General features: G+C 36.8%; 1 long non-coding RNA gene across 2 annotated transcripts in view; it reads left to right on the top strand.

Annotated features, from left to right (window-relative positions):
* Positions 1-21,715, top strand: part of LOC146768116 (uncharacterized) — a 175,488-nt gene that overhangs the window by 124,602 nt on the left and 29,171 nt on the right. For both annotated transcript variants that reach the window (XR_014950574.1, XR_014950573.1), the window contains one exon: positions 1-21,715. This exon is cut by the window's left edge. This is a non-coding gene — a long non-coding RNA (uncharacterized LOC146768116).

The following is a 21,715-nucleotide window of genomic DNA, read 5'->3' as shown; positions in this document are numbered from 1 at the left end:
AATCCTGCTTTAACACAGTATCATACACCCAGCCTTGTTTGAAATGAATAGTGTAAATCTGACTAGAAATAATTGTATATAAAGTAATATGTTATTTAAAAAGTGTTATTGCCTAGATCTGTGGAAATATGTTGAGGTAAATTGTTCTTTTAGTGGTGTGAGACTAGAAGTGGAGTATTACTCCAACATTCCACTGCAAAGGGATGCCAGCACTGTGGGTGTGTGTGTGCAAGACAAGCATCAAGACTCACTGGCCTCATGGACCAATGCTGAGCTGTTTCTCAAAACTTTTATTGTAGCACACACACCACAGCTGCAGATAGTGCTTTTGTACACACAAGTCCCAGCATCCTCAGGCAGATTTGTTTCCAAAACTCTTATAAACGAACAATGAAAAGCTAAATTTCAGACACCCTTTTCCACGCTGTTTTGTTTTGTTTGGGTTCTTTCAGCACACACACTGCTTGAGCACAGCTCTCAGCTATCTGTGTGCCCTGTCGGTGCCAGTGCTGCTGGCTGTAGCACTGTGGTCACTCACTGAATGGGAATTGCCATTTCTGGCAGTGGCACCAGAGGGACAATCATGGGGAGTAAACATGCAGCTGCTGCAGTAGCAATGGAGCTAACATGAGTGAGACAGGCTTCACCTCTGAGATGAAATCTTCTGAAAAGAGAGTGTCTGTCCTTCAGCACATCTCTGGTATTCTTTTCTACCTATCTTGTTTGCAGAAAATACTGTATTATACAGTCACTTTTTGAAAAACAAGAAAAAAAAAAAAGACTGCAGATAGTGTGATTAAGAAGCAGAGTACAAAAAACTTTCACAAAACCCAAGGATTTAAGATTTAGGTATGAAATGACTGAATTTTGGGAGCCTAAATTTAGGGGACCCCTCTCTCTTTTTTATGATGACAGAGGATTTAGTCTTGATCAGGAGTGATGAAACTCAATAACCATTCTTAGGGAAGAAAAAGTATGGAAGATACAGTACTGAGTAATACTGTTTATATATTTGAATGTAATGTTTCAAAATCTATACTCAAGAAATCCTTTTTAGATTAAAAGTGATCCCATAACATGTAGTACAGGTCAGATTGCAGATTTAACATGCAAACCTCCTCCTGTCAGTACTTCACAGTAGTATTTATCAAAATCTTCAGTTTTCACTGTGCTTACTGTGTTTGTACAAGGAGAAAAAATAAGAAGTCTAAAACCAATAGAAATCCCTAACTTGTTTTTGCAGATTTTACTACTGTTCTGCTGTCCTGGTTTGCGTATAATTTAGTGCATTCTTTTGCACTGTAAAATCAAAAGCTAAAGCACAAGTCCTTGCAAATGGGATGCTTTCTTCTATCTTATTTTCTCCTTTGTCTCCCATCTTCACTCCAATCAATACTGGGATCTCAAGTCATATTTATTCACTTTAAATCTTGACCAAATCTGAAAGCAGTTGAGGTGGAGGTGGAGGGAGAAGATTTGTTACCCCAAGAAATTTTCTTTGCTCACTATCTAAAGCCTGCAGCAAGCAATGTAGGAGAGCTCTGAAAGAGCAAGTCAGAGGAATACTTTTAAATAGAAAGTTTGAGGCACTGCTATCACATTCTTACAGAAACCAAAATGGTGCTTTCTGTATGAAAGGAATGCCTCAAAGTGGTACTGGAAAGCAAGAGATGTGAAAAACAAAACCTTGAGGGTTCAAAGCCAAAGAGACAACTATGATCCAGTAACTTGGTTAGTTTTACAGGGCAACTCTCGAGGAGTTTCTCCATCAGATCCAGTTTGTACTACTGATTATTTTCTGTTCTGGCCATTAAAACAAATGGGAGGTTGAATTTAGCAGGAATACAATCAGGCCAGGCTGAGTACTTTTAAATATCCTCCTACCTCACCCACTGAACAGCACTGAGCACTATGCTAACAAACCTCTTCAGCTTCCTCTAATCCTAAAGGGAATTTCATGTCGGCAAAAGCTCAGTGTGTTTGTTAGGGCTGTTCATTTTGCATTTGAGGAAAGAATTTCACAGCTATATTTCTAAAGATATCAAGTTGACTAAACAATGGCAGCCACTGTTGACATCAGGAAGTGCTGGCAGCAGACATTTAGCAACCAGAGCTATATATTTTGTATGCTGTGTAAACCTTTACTCTCATGCTAAACAGCACTTAAAAATGCCATCAGTGTTATACCATATATTTCCCACAGAGCTCTATTGTTTGCACAAATGCCTTCAACAACTTGTACTGGAATGGTCCTGGACAAGACAAACTTTTAGAAGAACATTTTATCAGTCACCAGATCTAGCGAGCTTAGTAGCAATAATTCAAGAGAGGCAAGAGTTAATGCAGAAGGAATGGCACATTTCCTGAAAGGCTTCTGCCTTCTGCTATGGAGTATTTCACTCAGACCTCCCACAGAGTCAGCTTTCTAAAACGGTGGGTTTCTTTTTATTCCTAATTTGGAACCCACAGAACACTGAAAAGTCAGATAAAGTATCCTCTCTCATTTTTTCCTCTGTCCTAGCACTGTGAGCCCATTCTGAATTTGGTCCCTTCTTGCAAACTCCTTTAAAAAAGTTTGCAATTTTCAGTGGGATTGAAAGACCTAATGCTTTTACCAGCTGCTGCTGGTAAAAAGAGCAATTAAGAGCTTCCTCCTGCAGTCTTTTCTGCAAGCAGTGAAAACCATGATGGTTTCTGAGAACCTTAATTCAGGGGAAATACCTGTCAGGAAAAGTTAGGTAGCAGTGGGGAGGAACTCTGAAGGGAGTTGGAATAAAAACTCTGACACAGGATTGAATGATTAATTCTTTATTCATTCACTGAGTCTGAAGATACAACTTAGATGAGTTACGAGATGGATAAATGGGAATATATTTCACTTCTCTAAAATATTCTTCAATTTCTAAGTTGTGTGACTCCATGCTCCTGAAGAAGAACAATGTGAGGAATCATATCATTTTACTGCTGGGTGAAACAGTAATGATACATGTTTCAAATGTTTCTAACATTTTAAAAAATTGTCAACATTAAAATTTCAACATCTGAACTTTGAAGACATTTTCTGAAGTGTCATGAACATGCTTTTAAAGATGAACATGTCTTAACCTTAGGACTGAAAGGAGTATAATGGAAGGAATGACTCTTAATAAGAACTAATCATAACCACCAGCATGTTTCAGTCTAGTATTACTAATATAAGATAAATCCTCTAGGTTTGCATCATTCATCACTCAGTCTGTGTTTCTATGCTATAGGTTATCTATCTCTCAATTTCAAAATGAAGCTTCATTTTTTGTGAAACAAATGGTGGAGGAGTAAATGAAGATGCAAAACACTTTATCGGGCAAGTTACTCCAGATTATCTGGTCTGCCTGAATCTGTGCTTAAAGTCTTTTTGCAACAATACAAAAGTGAAGTTTAAAAGTAAGACTGTGTTGTTTAACTGACCTTTGCTTTGGCTACCAAACAGCAAAAGCCACTAAGGAGGGAAAATGGATATGGGGGTCATTTAATAATTTCCCTGTCCCCATCTTTTCCAATCTCTAGAAAAATAACTCCTGTCAACACAACATTCACTCCTTACCATCTACAAGAACAAGCAAATGTGACTGCATATCTGAGAGGACTTTCATTTCACTGTGATCATGAGCTCCTGTGTCCTCTGTTTCCATGTCATACAGTGTGCTGTGACAGGTTGTCTGAGTATATCCAATTCAGAAAGAAAATGGGTCAGATTTACCAGTGTGCTAGAAGAAATCTTGTATTCAATAGAAGCAGAGCATGTCAAGTGCATGGTTGTGACTGCCATGCTGATGTCTGTAGAAAGCTGAAATAGTACACAAAATTCAGCAGTGTCACTATCTACTTACTGAAGAACATGCAGAGTTTGTAAGATTATCTTCTATGTTACAGAATTCAGGAGACTGGAGCAGAAGAAAGGAGAAGATACATGACAGATATTAAAAACCAACAAATTTTCTGTTATCTGCAAAACTGTAATCACGGAGTATATGAAAATGAACATTTTTGAGGGTGTTTCAAAAGGAATGATAGATAAATTATGAACACTTTGGAGTATCTAGAGAACTTGTAAAAACAGCTTAAAAGATGGGCTGGAAAGAGGGAGGAAAGCATACATAATCATAAGGGAATTATACAGCCTCCTGGCAAAAATCTCTTGCTTGGTTGGAAAATATCACAGAATTCAAGTGGAAGCAAAATAAACTCTATCAAACAGCAGTTTAATTTAACAACAACAACAACAACAACAGAGAGAAGAATCTAAGCTACTAGAGAGGATGTGAGCTGTTTCAGCCAGTGAAAATTACAGAACTATATGATATCCATAGAAAACTATAGTGACACCAGTTTTCATACATAAGAAAATTATTTTCAAGTCATATTAACAGATTAGTAGTTGGGTGAAAGTTATAGTCCCATATTTTGAAAAAATATCTATCATTAGGCTTACAAACCTATTCTTTAAAGGGAATAAAAATTATAATGAGAGGGATGTCATAATGAAAACAGTGACAAGAGTTGCAGGCTATGAAAAAATGGAAAAGAGAAAAATAATATAAAAATAAAAATAAAATAAAATAAAACCAAACAATATGAGTTAATAAGCCAAATCTAAGGTATAGGAGAAGCTGAAGTCTGCTTATGGAGGTGAGTATTGCATTTTGTCTTTAAAAAAAAAATACTCCCTATTACATTCTACCTCTCCAAAAAGCAAGTTTTAATGTATTTTCTCCATTAAAACAAAGCAAAACCAACCAACCAACCAACCAAAAACTAAAAAAAACCAAAAAAGTGGCTTTGGAAACCCATTGTTAGCAAAGCTTTATAATCTGTGCGTCCTGAAAAATTTAATGCATTATTTCATATTAATTGCTAAACCACTGAGTATGTTCATTTACACACAGTGCTCATGAACATACCTAAAGACAGGAGATGCACAAATGCATGGAAAAACTGAAACTGAACTTCAAAAGGAGGTCACTATGAATTTCATCTGAATGTAGGAATTAGCTGCAAGACTGAGTAAAAAAAATTGGTATTAGAATTCAATTAACAGTAATTAGAATAATCAGTGATAATTTTAGGAAGTATTTGCCAGTGATTTAAAAGAGGCAAGAGGTAAGTCCTTCTAAATCAATGACACTGACAAATGTCAGTAACACATGATCTTACAAGAACCAGCAGCCTCTTCAGAAAAAGGATCTGTAAAACCATTCAGTACACACACTCTGCTTTCCTGTCTGCCAGGCATGTGCCAGGTTTGCTAAACAGAAGTGATAACCTCTAGATATATTTTAGTTCTATAAATAAATTTGTCAGTAGATGCCTCCTAGTTATTTTTATGAAGCACTTGCCAAAGCATTGTACAATGAAATTTTAGCCAATTTCTTGTATTTAGAATGTGACAAGAAGGTTCATCTATATATTCAGACAAAATTTCTCCCATCTGAAGAACTGGAGTGCTTAAATGGCTGACAAGGGCTTGGAATTCAATTCCCATTGGCATTAGGAGACAAGAAAAATAAGGCAAAGTTGTATGTTGGGAGATGCAACCCTAGTGAGAACGGGACTGTGAACTTGGCAAGAGCTTGTCCAAGCATCCAAAGGATGTTGCCTTCCCTCCTGGGCTGTTGTGAGAGGGAGGTGAACCAAAGGCATAGGCAATCATCTGAGACTGGGTACCACAAAGTGGCATCCAAAGTTCACAACACCTCTCCAAAGTTCACAAAGGTGGACACTGGAGGTGGGCCAAGAGCACCATACTGTCGTCTCTGAGTAGCCTTCAGGCTGAGGGCTGTGGTTGCTCACCCAGCCATCCATTCAGCTGCTTCCCGGGACAAGAACTCTGTCTGGGAATAGTAGGGACATGCACTGAAGCTGCTTGGAAATTTAACAAGCAGCTTCTGCTTATTGTATTGCTCTGTGGGTAACCCTTGGCAGAAAACAAGATTCCTCTCACCATCCCTGACCCTACAGGAAGGTTTTATTCCTTGTTGCTGAGGAGGAACTCTGCCTCCAGGTGTGAAGGTGTTTTGGTTGGTGTTGTGATACCTAAGAATAGGAATTTATTCCTATAGTGCACGAAAAGCCTTTGCTAACTGATTCACCTGCAATTCTAGGAATTTGCCAGGCCCAAACACATCGAGGACTTCATTGGATTTAGGATTATGATCACAGGAACTTGTTTAACTGCCTGAAGATTACTCAGCTAAGCTTGGTTCCTGCCATGGCCACTAGGGAGATATAGTGACTTTGTAGGGTCACCCTAGAATGACATAAATCATTCTTTCCCATGTCTAACTCTCTCCATTAAGTAGAGGTGACAGGTTTACACTCAATGATGAGTTTATATACTTTAAGATGGCCTGGCATGTTAGCTGACAGGAAGAAAGTCAGCAAAATGATAATAATTTCCAGTTGCAGACTAAATAATATATATCACTTTTACACTGGAATGATCCACCATCTGTGACTCAGAAGGTGATATTACCCAGGTTCCTTCTGAGCTAATAGAATTTACTCCAGCTACTGATTTTTAGACAAACCTGGCCTAATAGTAATGCCACTGTTTTTTTTACATTGCCAACAGAAACATCTCCAGTACTCCCCTCATTGATTTAACTGGTGGTGATGATCATCTGCTTTTAGAATCTTCCACTTCAGGATGTTAGAATCTCTTATGCAAATGCTAGATCCCATTTTTCTCAGATCTTTTTTTTATTGTTGATTTTGTTTTACAATGCTCTTTTTGTGGTTTCACTGGGTTTGGTTTTGTTTAGTTAGAACACTTCTCATTTTAGGTAATATTGCAACTAGCACTGTGGTGATAATCTTTCACTGCAAACACATGCAGGCAAGAAACCCCCTCCCCCCAGATCTAGTTTACATTACCAGATTAATTTTCACAGAAGTTGGAAATCCATTGGATTCAAGGTAAATTGTTAAAATATATAAGATGGAAGGAAGTTCTCTGCTAAACCATGGTTACATTGTTAATATATTTCTTGATGACCTGTCTCCATAAATCACAGTTACTCTAAATGCAATGCAAGGAATCACAAGAAAATAACAAGAATTTTTGTTATGAAATGAGAAATATATCATCCATTTTGAAAGAATTTGTCTTGCTACTCTAGTTCATAGTGGTATGAATGCAAAGCACCATGCCATAGAGTGGTGCCTCCAGCAAACCCTAACTGGATAGGGAGTGGGACTCTGGTCCCATTTTTTTCATCTGCTGGAGATTGGAGCCCCACACCTGTTAATCTGGCACAAGGTCATACAGGCATTTTATTTCACTATTCATTTGTTTACAACTGCAAAGTTTTAGACTCAGGGTTCCTGTAAATCTCTGTCCAAGCAGCTGGCCTCTCTGCACTCTGTTTCTCACTAGATTAATATCTCAGGCACATATATTCATTTTATTTGCTCCTATTTCGCAAACTCTCCTTCCTCTACTGTCAGTGTCACCATTAAGTTCTGTCTCTCTATAATCTTCTGTCCTCTCTATAGCTCTATACCTCTTAGCAATATCATCTCTACCTAGATCTGTAGGTTTCCAGTGGGTCATTACTGGCAGTTTGCAGTCACCTGCTGTCTGCAATGACTTGTGGGATCCCTGCAGTGCTGATTTGGCACCTCTCTAAGTAGCACTGCCATTACTCAGTAGGGATTTTGTACAGTACAAGAACCTATAGACTGGCTGAACCAAAGTATTACAAGAGAGTTTTAAATAGAGTGCAGTCAGTGGGTGCCTGTGGCCTCATTTATTTTTGAAAGACTGTATTGATGTATCTCCTCCTCAGAATTCAAATGGAAATCTGGGAGAAGATCCCTTGAAAGACAAGCCAGAGAATGAGGGAGACCCTCTTTACCCCCTACATTAACATTTCAACCTTGCCTCAAGTGCTTAGTACTGAGTTTGAGAACAAGGGAAATGGTGTCCTGAGGCTTCAAGGCACTACTTCGCCTTTGTTCAGACTTAGGCCATCCTGACTGCACAGATTACTGTGCTCCTGCACCAAAGGCTCCCTCATGTCCTAAGGAGGTAATAACTTCTCTTCACATCATCATTGTCTCAGCGCAGCAGTCATATTGCTAATTGACCTTTGGTGTTTCTGAGTCAGGAGACCATGCTTAAAAAGACATCTGTGCTTACCTCTAAGTGCCTACCTATTCATCCTTGGCTAACTGTGGGCTAATGAGCCCTCAAATCTGATGTGTAGTGGCCAACAAACAATGGATAGTGGATTATAAGAGCAAGGTTAATAATATATAACTTGTGATGGATAGAACTAATTGTCTAATTTTTTCTTTTGCAAGGCTCTTTGCAGTATTCATAAAACAACAGCAGGAAACGCCTGAGTGATTTCCAGCATTCAAAAATGTGAAACTTTCACAGGAAATTGATAATGGATAAAGTTTCCAATGCAGCTCCACATAATGACTTGCCAATTCAAGCCTGCAAAGTTTCGAATTCTAAATGTTTATAGTTTTTCAGTGGGAGTTTTTCCCCCAAGGCAGTCGTTGCCTGAGTTGATAAAAAAGTACTGAGGCAGTCAGTCACTTGTCTAGATGGGAACCAAATACACTGACTTCTATTGAGGAGAGATTTATATGTAAGACTTTCTGAAAGTCAGAGAGGATGGGAAAGTCATTTATGGATGTTCCAGCAGCATCTGTGTGTCCCAGATCATATGTAAGGGAGGTGCAAGAAAATTGCAAGATATACCTTGGTAGATCTGGTCCTAAATATGAATGATCCCAATTTTTTGGTTCTAGTGGAAGTGAAAGTTTGCAGTCCTTAAAATTCTCATTTTGGTAAACCAAAGAACTAGATGGAACTGTGTTGCATTGTATGTTCCATGGGTGTACTGCAGTCACACAGGGCAGGGCTTAGGCAGGAAAATGGGCACAAGGGGAGTGGTAGATCAGGCACCAGCATGAGTAACCTTGTGCTATCTTCTCTGCACTGTTGCAGAGATTAGAGCAACCAGCCCCCTGAGATGAGAGCATTTTACACTGATCAGCTGGACTCATTCCTATATAGCTCTGACAAGAGTGTTCAACTCCACATTAGAGAATGACAGCTGTGTCTGTTCAGCATCTACAAGTTTTGGCCCTGTCTTGTAGTTGGGTGTTCATTTTGGCAAATGCACACTGAGAGGAAATGAGGAGATAAAAATATCAGTGATTAGAGCAATTGCTTATATTGTGGTGCTCTCAGACTGAGCACCTTTATTAATCTTTAATAGAGTACAACACAGAAGAAATTATAAAACTGGTTGTCTGTGGATAATTGTACAATCTCTGAGAAACAGTTAATTTAAAAATGAAGTACAACTTGATATTATTGACCATAATAAATATAGCTTTCTTAATTTTTGAGTTGAATTCTCCAGCTAAGTGATTAGAAGTGCAGAGATTCTGTAGATTTCTGTGGTTTTGTATCTACATGTCTGTCATCTGATTTATGAAATGTAAATGTGATTTCAGCTTTTTACTCATGTTGCATAAATCAGCAAGTTTAGGCTTGCCCATTAACTATGAAGAGGCATCAGATCACAGATTTGATGAAAGACATTCCCTTTTTTTTTAAAATTTACCCACAAGATATTTCAAGACATTTCAAAGTTGAATAAAATAACAGATACTACCCAGTGTTTTATTTTCCTTTTTTAACTGGATTTGGTTAAATTTTCTTCATATTTAGGATTATGTGTATTATAACACTGCACTCAGCTCAGAATGTAGGATTGTATCAAAATGCCAGATATTTGTTGAAAATACAACACTTTCAAATAAGAAGTGATAACCTGGATGGCTAGCAGATGTCTTGGTGATTATCAGTCCACCTGAGATTCAATTTCAGTGTGCTGGCATTTCTTGGTGAGTCAGTGTCAAGGGAACTAGAAGAATGAAACATATTTTTAGTTCTTTGTCCACTTTATTTTTCACTTTACACCCATATACACAGCACAGTGTAGAAGAAGATACTGTGTACAGTAGAATCTAAGAATTAATTTATCATACAGAAAAACTGTGATATCTTTCCTCTTATTAGGTATAGTATTTCGTCATAATATTAGTGTAGCATAGGATAGGGTGTTTATTGACAAATATGGAATTCCCATGTGCAAGTTGTCTGCTTGCATCTTTGCTGGCTAAGATAGTAATGCCCTGCTGTAACTGCTTGTTCCAATCTTACAGTCCAAAAATACAACAGGTTTTTAATAAATTCAGTTATCAGCCTCTTAAAATCAGTGTAAGTCAGAGGTCTGTTTTCTTGAGAGACTTTCAGTGGTGAATATGAAGAGCCCAACTTTTAATCCTTTTCAGAACTCACTGGTAGGCATATCTACATACAGAAAAAAGGACCTGTTTCCAGTGAAGTGAATCATGGAATTGATTAGATTAGAAGAGACCTTAAAGATAATAGATTCAAACTGCAAAAGAACCTCAATAACTCTCCCTGAAAAACATAAAGCAAAAAATAAAAGGTTCATAATGGTTCCTGGTCATATAGTTGTCCATTTGTTCATTTGCTTTTTTTTGTTTCCATGAGACAGTAATTCCAAGAACTGAATTGATGGATACATAAGTGTGAAATGTCAATGTCACATGGTTATTTAGAATATTATTTTGTGCCTTTAAGAGAGATTCTTTTTTAAAGGATAAATGTATCCCCCCCACTCCCTGCCCCTGATAAATTGAATGATTTCTTGTTGCTGGGGTTACCTTAAGCAAGCAGTACACCAAGTTCTTTTTGTATCCGCCATGTGTATTACATGTACATGTGTGTGTGTGTAAGCTGTTTGTTCTTTTTTTTTTTTTTTTTCTTTTTTAATGAATAGAAGCTGTGTTGGGAAGGTGGGAGGTCAAAAGTTCACATTTTCCCGAAGAATCATCATGAAAAATGAGTCCATACAGACTGGTGTGGTAAAAAGCTTTATGAATGGTAAAACAGTATTAAAAAGTAACCTGTTGAAAATCTTGTACCATTTTCATAATGTTTCTCTCATATTAAAAATAAACATGGAATATACAGTGTATTATTTTATGTACGTAATTGAAAATCAGTTTCTCACTTCCCTAGTTGTTAATCTTGTAGTTATACAAAAATCTTTGTGTCCCCTCTGGTGGTGATGATAGCCCTGAGGCTATATAAAGATGCAGGAAATATAGGTCCCGGTATAATTTTAGGTGTTACTAATCAAGTGCTGTAAAAGAAACACAGAGCTGTAATCAGGAATTCTTGCTCTTAAATATGCTTGCTATTAGCCCTTAAATTAAAAAATCATCTGCATACTCTGAAATAGCAGTGAATATATAGTAGAAGCACTTTTCCACAAATAAATTTAAGTAAAATAAAACATTTCTAACGACTTGGAGTGATATATATGTATGTATATTAAGACTAGGGAACCATCATTGGTTAAATATGGGTTTGACATGCTATTGTGCATAGTCCAACTTTAGGAAATATCCCAGCTGAGCTGTCTTTGTATTAGACACTTCCAAGATACACAACAAGGTATTAGAGCATCTTTGTAATGAGGACTTTCACTCTAATATTACAAATCTAGGAGAATTTAAAAATTATGTCCCTTTTCTGAACAGATATGCAGCAGAGGTACAGAAAGATGAAATTATTTTTTCTAGAACATATTGCAAAAAAAAAAAAAAAAAGTATGGTGAATATTATTTTAGCCTTGAATCAACTTGCTTTTATAATAAATTATGATGGTATTTTTTTCACTGATTGCCTCTTAAGACATGATGGGATCTTGTTGCTGTTATTCTGCTGGATCACAAAAGTGTTAGCAACATCCCGGGAACTGGATCTCTGGGAACTGACTCTAATTCAAAATGTGACTGACCACATTAATATTGTCAAGTTTGCTATTGATTCCAGCTCATCTCACATCTATCCTGAACAAACCTTTGGGGTGATATATACAGACATTTTAGAAGGTAGGGTTTAATGTGTTAACATCTGAGTTTCAGGCATGCACTGTTTCTTTTTCTGGTTATACCATTTCTCCTGTCATTGTTCCACTGACCAGGTTATCAATTTGTCTAAATGCTAAAATCTGTAATATATAAAGGCTCTTCAGAACTGATCATTTTAGTCCCCTTTAATTATCAGAGAAGAGACCATCTTAATACACTACAGTGTTGATTTATTCTAAAGTAAATTTTAAAACTGGACAGCAGAATTTTATCCTTAGAGTAACAACTTCCTTCCCTCAATTGGAAACAGCACACATAGTATCTGATTCAAATATGTGATTTTAAATATGTGATTTTAAATATGTGATTTGGCCAGTTCACACCTAAGACCTATGAAACCTTTGAAAAGAAAATCTTATAAAGACAATCCCTATAAGTTTTGATACAGAGTGAATTTTATGCACTAGAAAGACATCATCTATCTCTTGTTTCTATGGGATAAATGAACTTTTCAATTGTAAAATCTATCTTCTATGGTATAACTGAGGAGTGACTGTGATGTCTGCACTGGCCATGTTTATGTACATATTCAGTATTTAAAGGAAGAGAAATAGCCCTCTATTAAAATGTCACCTGTGTTATTGATGAATGCTTCATCATGCCATGAGGAGATAGAAACAGTGACTTCCCTGTGGGTTTAAATACTCCAATACTTGAGTATATTCATAAAATATTATCCTCTAATAACATTCTATAATAACATTATAATAATATATTCTGTATTCATAAAATATGATTCATATAGCAATTATAACACTATTCTGGCTATCACCTCTTTTCCCTTATAAAGGTACAAAGGAAAAACATGAGGCCCCATGTCAGGTCAACATGCACTTTCTAACAACTTGTGCAAGTTGTACAATGATTGCCAAATTGTATAAGACAACAACAGGAATTATTGACCACTTGGAAAAGAATAGACTTGAAACACAAGAGCTGCACATTATGTAAAAGTCATACTTTTTGTGTTTAAAGGCTCCACTAATAAACTTTTCTTGAAGCAAAAAGAAATGTCAGCTCTGCCTCTTCGACATCATTGTTAAAGGTCTACTTATTACATTTTGCATCTCCAAAACAAATATAATGGCCTCTCAGGATATACACTGTGGAGAACACTAAATGCTGAAAAAAATTGATGTAAGGGCATGAGAAGGATGCAGACTGGCTGTAGTCCAGCTCCCCATTTGTAGCTTATTGCTCTAAAATTTCCATATACTTCCCCTGAGTACAATGAAAAACTGTGTAAAGTGATACTTCTGGCTTTGAATGAACTAACAGCACCAGGGAATTCTTATAATAAAATGGAAGAGGGGAAGCTTATACAATTCAATCACTTTTTCCTTGGAAAAATGGATACATAAAAATATTGCTAGAGGTCTGTCTATAATATTTTCTTGGTATATTTAAACCTTGTTTTGAGACATTAAGCAACTTTATAAAATGTGGATCTGGGTACTGGCAGGACTGATCACGCTTTAGACATTATTGAAGCTTTTAAAAGGTGTGGTATGCAAGGAGTCCTATGCAGACCTGCATTTTAAGCTGAGGATTTACTAAATACTAATAGCAATACCTTACTAAATACTAACAGCCAGTAAGTTAGAAGAAGTTGTGCTCTATTTACAAAGTTACAGTCCTCAAGAAGTGGACAGACATAATGGCTGGATTAAAACCAAAATGTTTTTCCAGAGACAACACACACACGTACTTAAGGTTAATATTTTTTGTGAATGAAAAACTTTAAGTTCCTGAAACTCATAAACAATCCCCCCTACTATTTTACTAAACACATAGCGAACCTTATGTGCAATGTCAGAGCCACAAAAGTGTTTAGATTTGTTACATTTCATGCAATGCTTCTGAAGGAAAATGCCTGTAGAGGCTGGTCCTGAGGCCGTGGGCTCATCCTCTGGGCTGAGTTGCACGAGGTGCAGTTCGGGGCACGCCGTGGGCTGTGCAAACTGCACCGAGCCCAGCACAGGGGCAGCTCACACACCTCCCTGGGCACCTCAGAAAGGTGAGCGATCACTGGAACCTGCAAAACAAATTAAAGGGACAAAAATGCCTGGTTTAAAAATCTCATCAGCTGAAATTGAAAAGTGTTTATTTTACCTTACAGACAGAAGATTTAATTTATTGAAATGCACAAAAATAAAGTTTGGGTGAATAAGAAAGTCTTCTGTTTCTTCCTTTTTTTTTTTTGCCATGAGCTCATGAAGATTTGTCTTTCTCATACATCAGAGAAAAATCATATCTGCAAAATGCATAATTACAACTTAAAATTGTGACTTTGTGTCTGTAAGAGAGAAAACAATGGGGCTGCACCCCAGTCTGTGTCAACATCCAGCACTGTGCCCCAGAGACCCAGAACTGTATGATGTTTTTTTTTATCCTGAAGAAAATATTTTAGCTTTTTCTGCTGCTTTTCCTCTTGATGTTGTTAAACTTTTTGCTGCTCTAATTAACTTTTTCCTTTATACTTATGACCTCAAAATATTTGTGAGTGAGGAAGTTCTTTTAAAGGTACTCAATTTAAGGGAATTAAGGCTCCTAAAATTCGACATTTTTTTTTGTTTGTTTTCTACCAGTAAGTAAAACAGAGGATATTTATTGTGAGAGGTAGAATTATTAACTGAAAAAAAGACATATGTTGTTTATCAAAATCATTGAAAAAATTCTCAGATTTGACTTTCTATGCTGGCTGGAACACAATTGCTGCTTTGGTTTAGTTGTTTTGGTCTGTTTGTTTGTTTGTTGTGCTTTTTGGTGAAAATTACTAAAATGATGTTGTTGTTGTCATTTTCCAAATGACATAATTTCATGCTGTGGAATTTATTGAAAATTATGTGTTTTTATGCATGCATAAACTACATATACATATATTTGTATGAAAGAGTAATGTAGTGTCAAATTCTTATGTTTGGTGTGGGCATTATTTGTGTAGACATTTGTTTCTTCATTTAAAATTGCAAAGAAAGAGGGAACTCTGGAAACTTTTGCTTTTATTTTAAAAATGGATGTGAATTGTGACCAGCAACAGATATTCAGATTTATATATGAAAGACCTAAGACATTAAAAAATATGATATTTTAAACCATAAATTAAAAACCCAGCAAAGCATCTTAGAAGACAATGAACAGCAGATGTAAAATTTTATGTTGAGCAGAAGACTTTTAACCTGATGTGAAAAAATGAAAGAAAGTGAGAGCTGGGGGCCACTGCTGCGCACTGGGGGGGTGCTGTGAGCGTGGCCAGGGCTGGAGGTGCTCACCCCTGTTTGCTTTGAAAAGCCCTGAGCTGCCCCTGAGACTGAGCAACTGGAGAGGAGATTGAATGTAGGGGCCTCATCTACAGTTCAGTGGTGGTGGAAATGAAATATCTGCATCAACATTTGAGCTGAACTCTCCCAGGAAGGCCATTGGGGTGGGGGTGCTAGTACCCAGGGCAGTGGGCATCACGGGGAGGGTCAGAGAAGAAGAATTTAGCCTGGGGTTGGTACTATCAGCTAGATATGACTTAAAAGTATCTTTTAAAAATTATTGGAGACACAAAGCTGTTTGGGACATTTAAGGCTTAATAGCTTAAAAGCATAAAACATAATTCATATAATTATATTAATACAATTATTATTTACTATAGAGTTTAGCCTTTGCTAAATTTCACTCTGGAGTCAAAATTTACAGCTGAATCATAACCTCTTGAAGATGAGGTTTGCTGGTGGAAACTCTGAGACAAGTTTAACTATATTAGTGACTGATGAGGGATGACCAGAGTAACAGATCTGGCCTCTGTGCAAGCCAATTTTACAGGGGTTTTTACAGCATTAAATGGGGTTACACTGCATGGAAGCCAGAAGTAATTTTTTTACTCAGCAAACTTTATAGTCTTCTAATGAAGAATCATTATGTAATGTCCTGGAAAAGTTCCCTCAATTTTCCTAACTAGTGCTTTGAACAAAATAAAATGAGTCCCCACAGACTCCAATTCAGTTTCATACAAGAAGCACCTGACATTTTTGTGACAGAATACATTTATTTAAACATCCAGCTTTGTATGGTTAAAGTGGGGTTAAAATGTTTGGAAGTGGACTTTTACTAAGATGTACTTTCTTTAGCAGGCCTATTTCCAAAGGAGATGGTAGGCCAATTTTTAGAAGTCCTTGGCTGAAGTTTCGAAATCTCAAAAATATGTGCTTTTATTAAGGTTTTTTTCTTTTCTTTCTTTTTTTTTTTTTTTTTTTTTTTGTAAACTGTAGCAACCAGCTACCAACACTGCATAAGATTATATTATATCATTTGACTTGTTATACAGTTTGAAAATTTAGATTGGTAATGAAGTAATGAGTATGGAAAAAGCTGAGCAACACATACAAAAACAATTCTAATTTTAATCAGTCTCAGGTAAAATTGTAAAGGGTCAGCATCCCGTGTAGAAGTGTTTGTGTCAAAAGTGCAGAGCAATCAAGAACAAAGATTCTGGGTCAGTAAAGAGGGTGCTTTAAGAGGCATTAGCACTGGAGGAAAAACTTGTCAATATGTTAAAGACCAACTAATTAGTAAATACTTTACAAGAAATTAGTAGAACTAGGATCAGCTAAACTCAGGCAGTTGCATCAATGTACAGCGTACTTTACAGAAGCACTTATGCAATCCTTCCAGCTACTGTTTGAGGAGCAGAGATTATTTTGGATTTCTGTGTGACTCTGTATCTTATTTTCTCTTGGATTCACCTGTCATGCTTAGTGTTCTGAATATGCAGTACATGCTGGGCAATGTAAGTGTAGTATTGTAGCTTTATAGGAGGCAATTTTGGTGGTGAAGACAGTGATTTGTCTGACAGAAATATTGGGGTGGTCCAGGACCTTGAGCTCACAAGGAATTTAAAAAGTTCTATGGAATTTTCAGCCAAATACCAGGCAAAACAGCATTTTCTGCAAATGAGAAATCCTGGACTACATCCAACTAGGAGGGCCTTGAGTAATGTTTATCAGTGACACTACCTCACCTCCATAATAATTAAGATGAATGTTTGATACTTCATATCACATACATGCTGACCCACATCTTACCTTTCAAGCAAACAAAATCACAAGACTGATGCATTGTGAAACTCTTATTACTGACATTGCTCTGATTACCCACAATATCTAAACTTTTTTACTGAAAATGATGGTTTTCAAATATCCTTGGGATTTAGATTTCCATAGTTCAGAAATGCATCATCCTTGCCAACACTGAATGTCATAAGAAAATAGCAGAAGTTCTAACTTCCAAACTGTTCAGAAGCCAAACAAAATATTACGGGCAGAAAAAAAACCCAAATCCAAACATAATTATATAGCTGCAGTTCAGATTGTTTGGACTTGGAATGAAACTGCTTGCCCAATCCTATCAGGGGTTCTTTACAGTTCCAAATCCACGTATGCCTCAAATTTACTATTTCTATTCTATACCAGCCTGCTATTTTCTGCTCAGCTGGTAAGCAAAAGTTACTTTAAAATTTTTTCTTTGGTCTGTACTTATCGTCAACAGTCAGACAACAATAACAGCCGGAAGAGTGTGCTAGTCCATCTGCCATTCAGGCAGTCCCTCCAGGAGAGGCTTTCTTTATCTAGGTGGATATTTCAATCTGTTTCAGAGATCTACCCAGAAAGAACATTTCTCAGTCAGCCATAAAACAGCAAAGACAGCAATTAAAATATCCTAACGTTTCTAGAAAATATTTACATTCACACGGTTATGATTAAGGTGACTTAAAAAGAAATTTAAAATGTGTATAGAAAAAAGTTCCTGATTTTCATGTGAGCACTTTAAAAAGAGTATAGAGGCAAGGAAGTTATAATTTGATTTCAATTTGAGTTAATCCTCTGATACTGTCTGTATTATTTAGGTTGAGATTATAAGAGAATTTTAGATGGAGAAAGGGACAATAGGATTCATAGCAGCCCTTAGAACTATTCTAACCAATTAAAGAAGTGGTTTCTCTAAAGGGGGATCCCTAGAGTTTGTATTTCCTGAAGGAACAATATCCTTTCCGGCTGTAGTTCTGCAAATGGTGCAAAGTTAACAGCAACTGTTCCTTCCTTCAAGGACATATTTGTATCTGAATAGAAACTGGTAATCCACTGTCTTTTGAGCATCCCCTGGGTCCCCAGGAGACATTGCATCTTCATGTCTGTGGTTTGGCCATGATGGATCAATGGCCAGGTGGACTGTGGGGTCAAGAAATGTTTTTCTGGGGGGAACTGGGGAAAGAGGAATAGCCAGTGGGGATACTGGGATACTAGGGGAAAACCTGAGCCTGTTATGCCAATGATCAGTATGCAAACTAGGGAGAACTGATGCTCATAGTGTGGGCACCTATTTGGAGAGGAAGAACAGCTCAAGCAGCTGACTGTGTCATATTGGGGCCAGATGTGTTTGCTGCATGTCTGCACTGCACTGTGCACTAGGCATGCAAAAGGAAGGAGGATTTTGAGCTGTCATTGTCACCCAATTATCTGTTGCATTTTGCTTTCTCACTAGAAATAGCAGTCTGTCTCTCCTGTCAAACTGAAATGTGCTAAATCGGAAACTAATAATGCAGTGTAATCCAACAAATTATTTATTGTGTAACCTTTGTTTTTGGTGACAAATACAAGAGGACTTATGAGTTATGTGAACTGGTGTCTCAAGTATTAATTTAACATAATTCTAGATTACAGAGACTAGTGCCACTGAAAAACACTTTCTCTGAATAAATATTATGAATCAATAACAGGGAGCGATATCAAACAAATAAACTAAATGCAAATATTATATATTTGGAAATTTATGTAAACGCTTTTCCTATGCCAGAGAAACCAAAAAATAACCCAAAAAAACCCACAAAGCACTATATATAAACGTTTATAAATTTGCTCTTTGTTCTATATTGTTAATGATTATCAGAGATTTTCTGATTAGAGAAAAAATGATGGTCCTAGCCCAAATTCAGAACAGGTACAGGTGAAAAAGAAATAACTCAGAAGTTATTTTGCTTGCAGTTTGCAAGATTATTTTTCAATCCTCTCCTGTGCCACAAGGTCTTTTTTGTTTGTTTCATCATGAGTGCCTCGTTGGACCAGACTTTTTCCTGTTTTGTACACCATGTCCTGGCTATGGAGCCTCCATTAGATGTATAACCCAGCCACAAGAAAACTCCTAGAATCTGAAGCCTGGCTTTGCTCAGCTTTTACCATTGGGACAGTTCTTTTGTGAAAAAGATTCTGCTTTTCATGACCTTGTATTCCATAAATGTATGGGCTTATTTTTTTCAATTAGCCTGAAAGAGAATGGGAGAGATATAATTCATTACAAGCAGGTCTGGAATTAGTAGCTGTATTTGTTGTCTTTAAGGAGATCAATATTGGAGGGTGGAAGGGGTGGTGTAGGAAGACCTGTTACTAATATTGCCTGACATGTCTCATAATAAATATCTTCATGGTATTTCAACTGTTTGGGCTGAACTTTTCTATACTCACTGTCTTCCTCTGGCTAAATTCTTTAGAAAAAAATTAAACAAAAATAATTTAGCTAAAGAAATCTTCTCTTCATTGGCTGAGCTTGAACTCTTTCCAACTACTAGATATAAACCATATTCCTTGACTTCTGCAGCTGAAGATTCCTGTAGCAATATAGCTTTCTTTGGAAATGCTCTTGGTAAAAGGAAACGACAGAGGTGACGGCAACAGGGAGGGGTGGTTTTGAACCTCTAAAATTTTGACCTACCACATGGACCCACAGATCTCTGGAAGTTAAAGACTGGTACAGCCAGCTCAATGGAACTGCAGGGAATAGAATGCTTGATTATTTTTGTTTTATTTTGTTTTCAAAGTGAAGTAATAGGCATTGATCTACAGATATGATTGTATTCTGCCTGGCCACAAGGAAAAACTGTTTGATTTCAGTCTGACATGGACTGATGTAAAACTTTGATGTATTTGCTAGAGATATTTCTAAGAGAAATACATATTAAAAAAAAAGTTAAATTTTTATTTTTGTATTAATTGATCTCTGAAACCTGATTAGTGAAGATATGAGACCAGTAAATGTGGCTTTGTTCTATTTTATCTTGCACCTCTAATAAAAATTTAAAAATCTCTCTGACATTACTCTGCTAGAAGAAATGAAAGTGAGAAACTTCCATACTATTAAAATGGGTCTTCTTTCATGTGCATCTTCTACAAACATTCACAGCTTCTGTGATGGTGGTACCACTTAACCCTATTTTGAAACCTCATTAACCTCTTTCTTGATGCTTGTGAAATGAGATTTGTTAGATACTCCGCTCTTTAAATATTTCTCTTCTGTAAAGCTAAAAGCAAAACAAAATAAAAGCAGAATATAAAGACCTGGAAAGCATCTCATCAGCAATGTGCTATTTGTTTTTCAGTAGAGTAAATGTAGAGTATGGACCTCCTGATTTGTTGCTAACTTAAGATCCACTGATATATCCTCTGTACCAATTCTTTGGTTCTTTTCTTTCAGATAAATGCAATTTTATAGACATTATATTCAAATGTACCATTAAAAGATAAACATGAAAAGAGGTTATAAGATATAACAAAACCCCACAGGATTTAACTCTAAGAATCCAATCCACTGATGATAGATAATTTTATCAAAATCTGGTTGCTCTCTGAAATGAACTGTTCCCAGTATAGTTTCGTTTCTCAGCCTCCTTGCCTTTCTCACTGTATGCTTAGAGTCCTGCACCAAAGACTCCATACACACTAGACTTCTTTTTTCCCCCTCTATTCTACAGTTCTCTAATGGAAAAAACAAACAAAACAAGGTCTGAGAAAGTAGATTTTTGAAGCTTGATAGATTTCCAGCCTTCCTGTAACAAAAATATCCATATTTATGGTATCCCAAAACAACATCAGACATTCTCAGAGATGCACAGCTTCCTGCTATTTCACTTTAGGTATGTGTTTTACTACAGTCTCTGTCAGTAGCATGATGAGGTAAAAAGCCCCATTTCTAGAGTGAGCTGACAACAGTTAAATTTAGAATTGGATTTTTCTTTAAATTTTTCATTCTATTTTATATTTTGAAATATGAAGCTCTGCAATGGACTCTCCATGAACACTTTTGCCAGCTAAGTGATTAGGCAGGACTCCTGATATCCTTGGGAGAACAGGGCTTTATTAAATGCCTCTGAAGAGAACTGAATGGTAAATGTGTAACTGCTAGATTTATGGAGCTGCTGGATAAGGAATACTAATTTTTCCTGGTGTTAATATATTTGTGTGATATCCTTCTGAAACATGGCTGAAGTGTGTAGCCTGTACTTTGTGCTCTAGTAGAAGAGCTCATGATGAATGTACAGTCAAATACCCCTAATATTTTGCAGATGCTGTGAACACCAATTATAGAACACTGACTGCAGTGAAGGGGTTAATGATTAATTAAGTATGATGATATGAATTAAGTATCAGCAGGGTCTAGGGTAATTGATGTCAGGTGAATGGGAAACTCCCCAGGATAATGTCAGTGCCAGAGGGAGTGGTGATTAGTGGGGATAAATGCTGGTGTGATCTGCATCTGATGAGGGCAGAGCTGAAATGTTTGTGGGACTGGGCCCAGCTGAGAATAATAAAGGCTTTTCTGTTCCCAACTGAGAATAAAGGAGATTTTGAATCAAAATATGTAAATACAG

Source organism: Lonchura striata, chromosome 2 (assembly GCF_050655825.1).
Source record: "Lonchura striata isolate lonStrDom1 chromosome 2, ASM5065582v1, whole genome shotgun sequence".
NCBI classification, from domain to species: domain Eukaryota; kingdom Metazoa; phylum Chordata; class Aves; order Passeriformes; family Estrildidae; genus Lonchura; species Lonchura striata.
The sequence above is the reverse complement of the archived record's forward strand: the minus strand, read 5'-3'. Positions and strand labels throughout refer to the sequence as shown.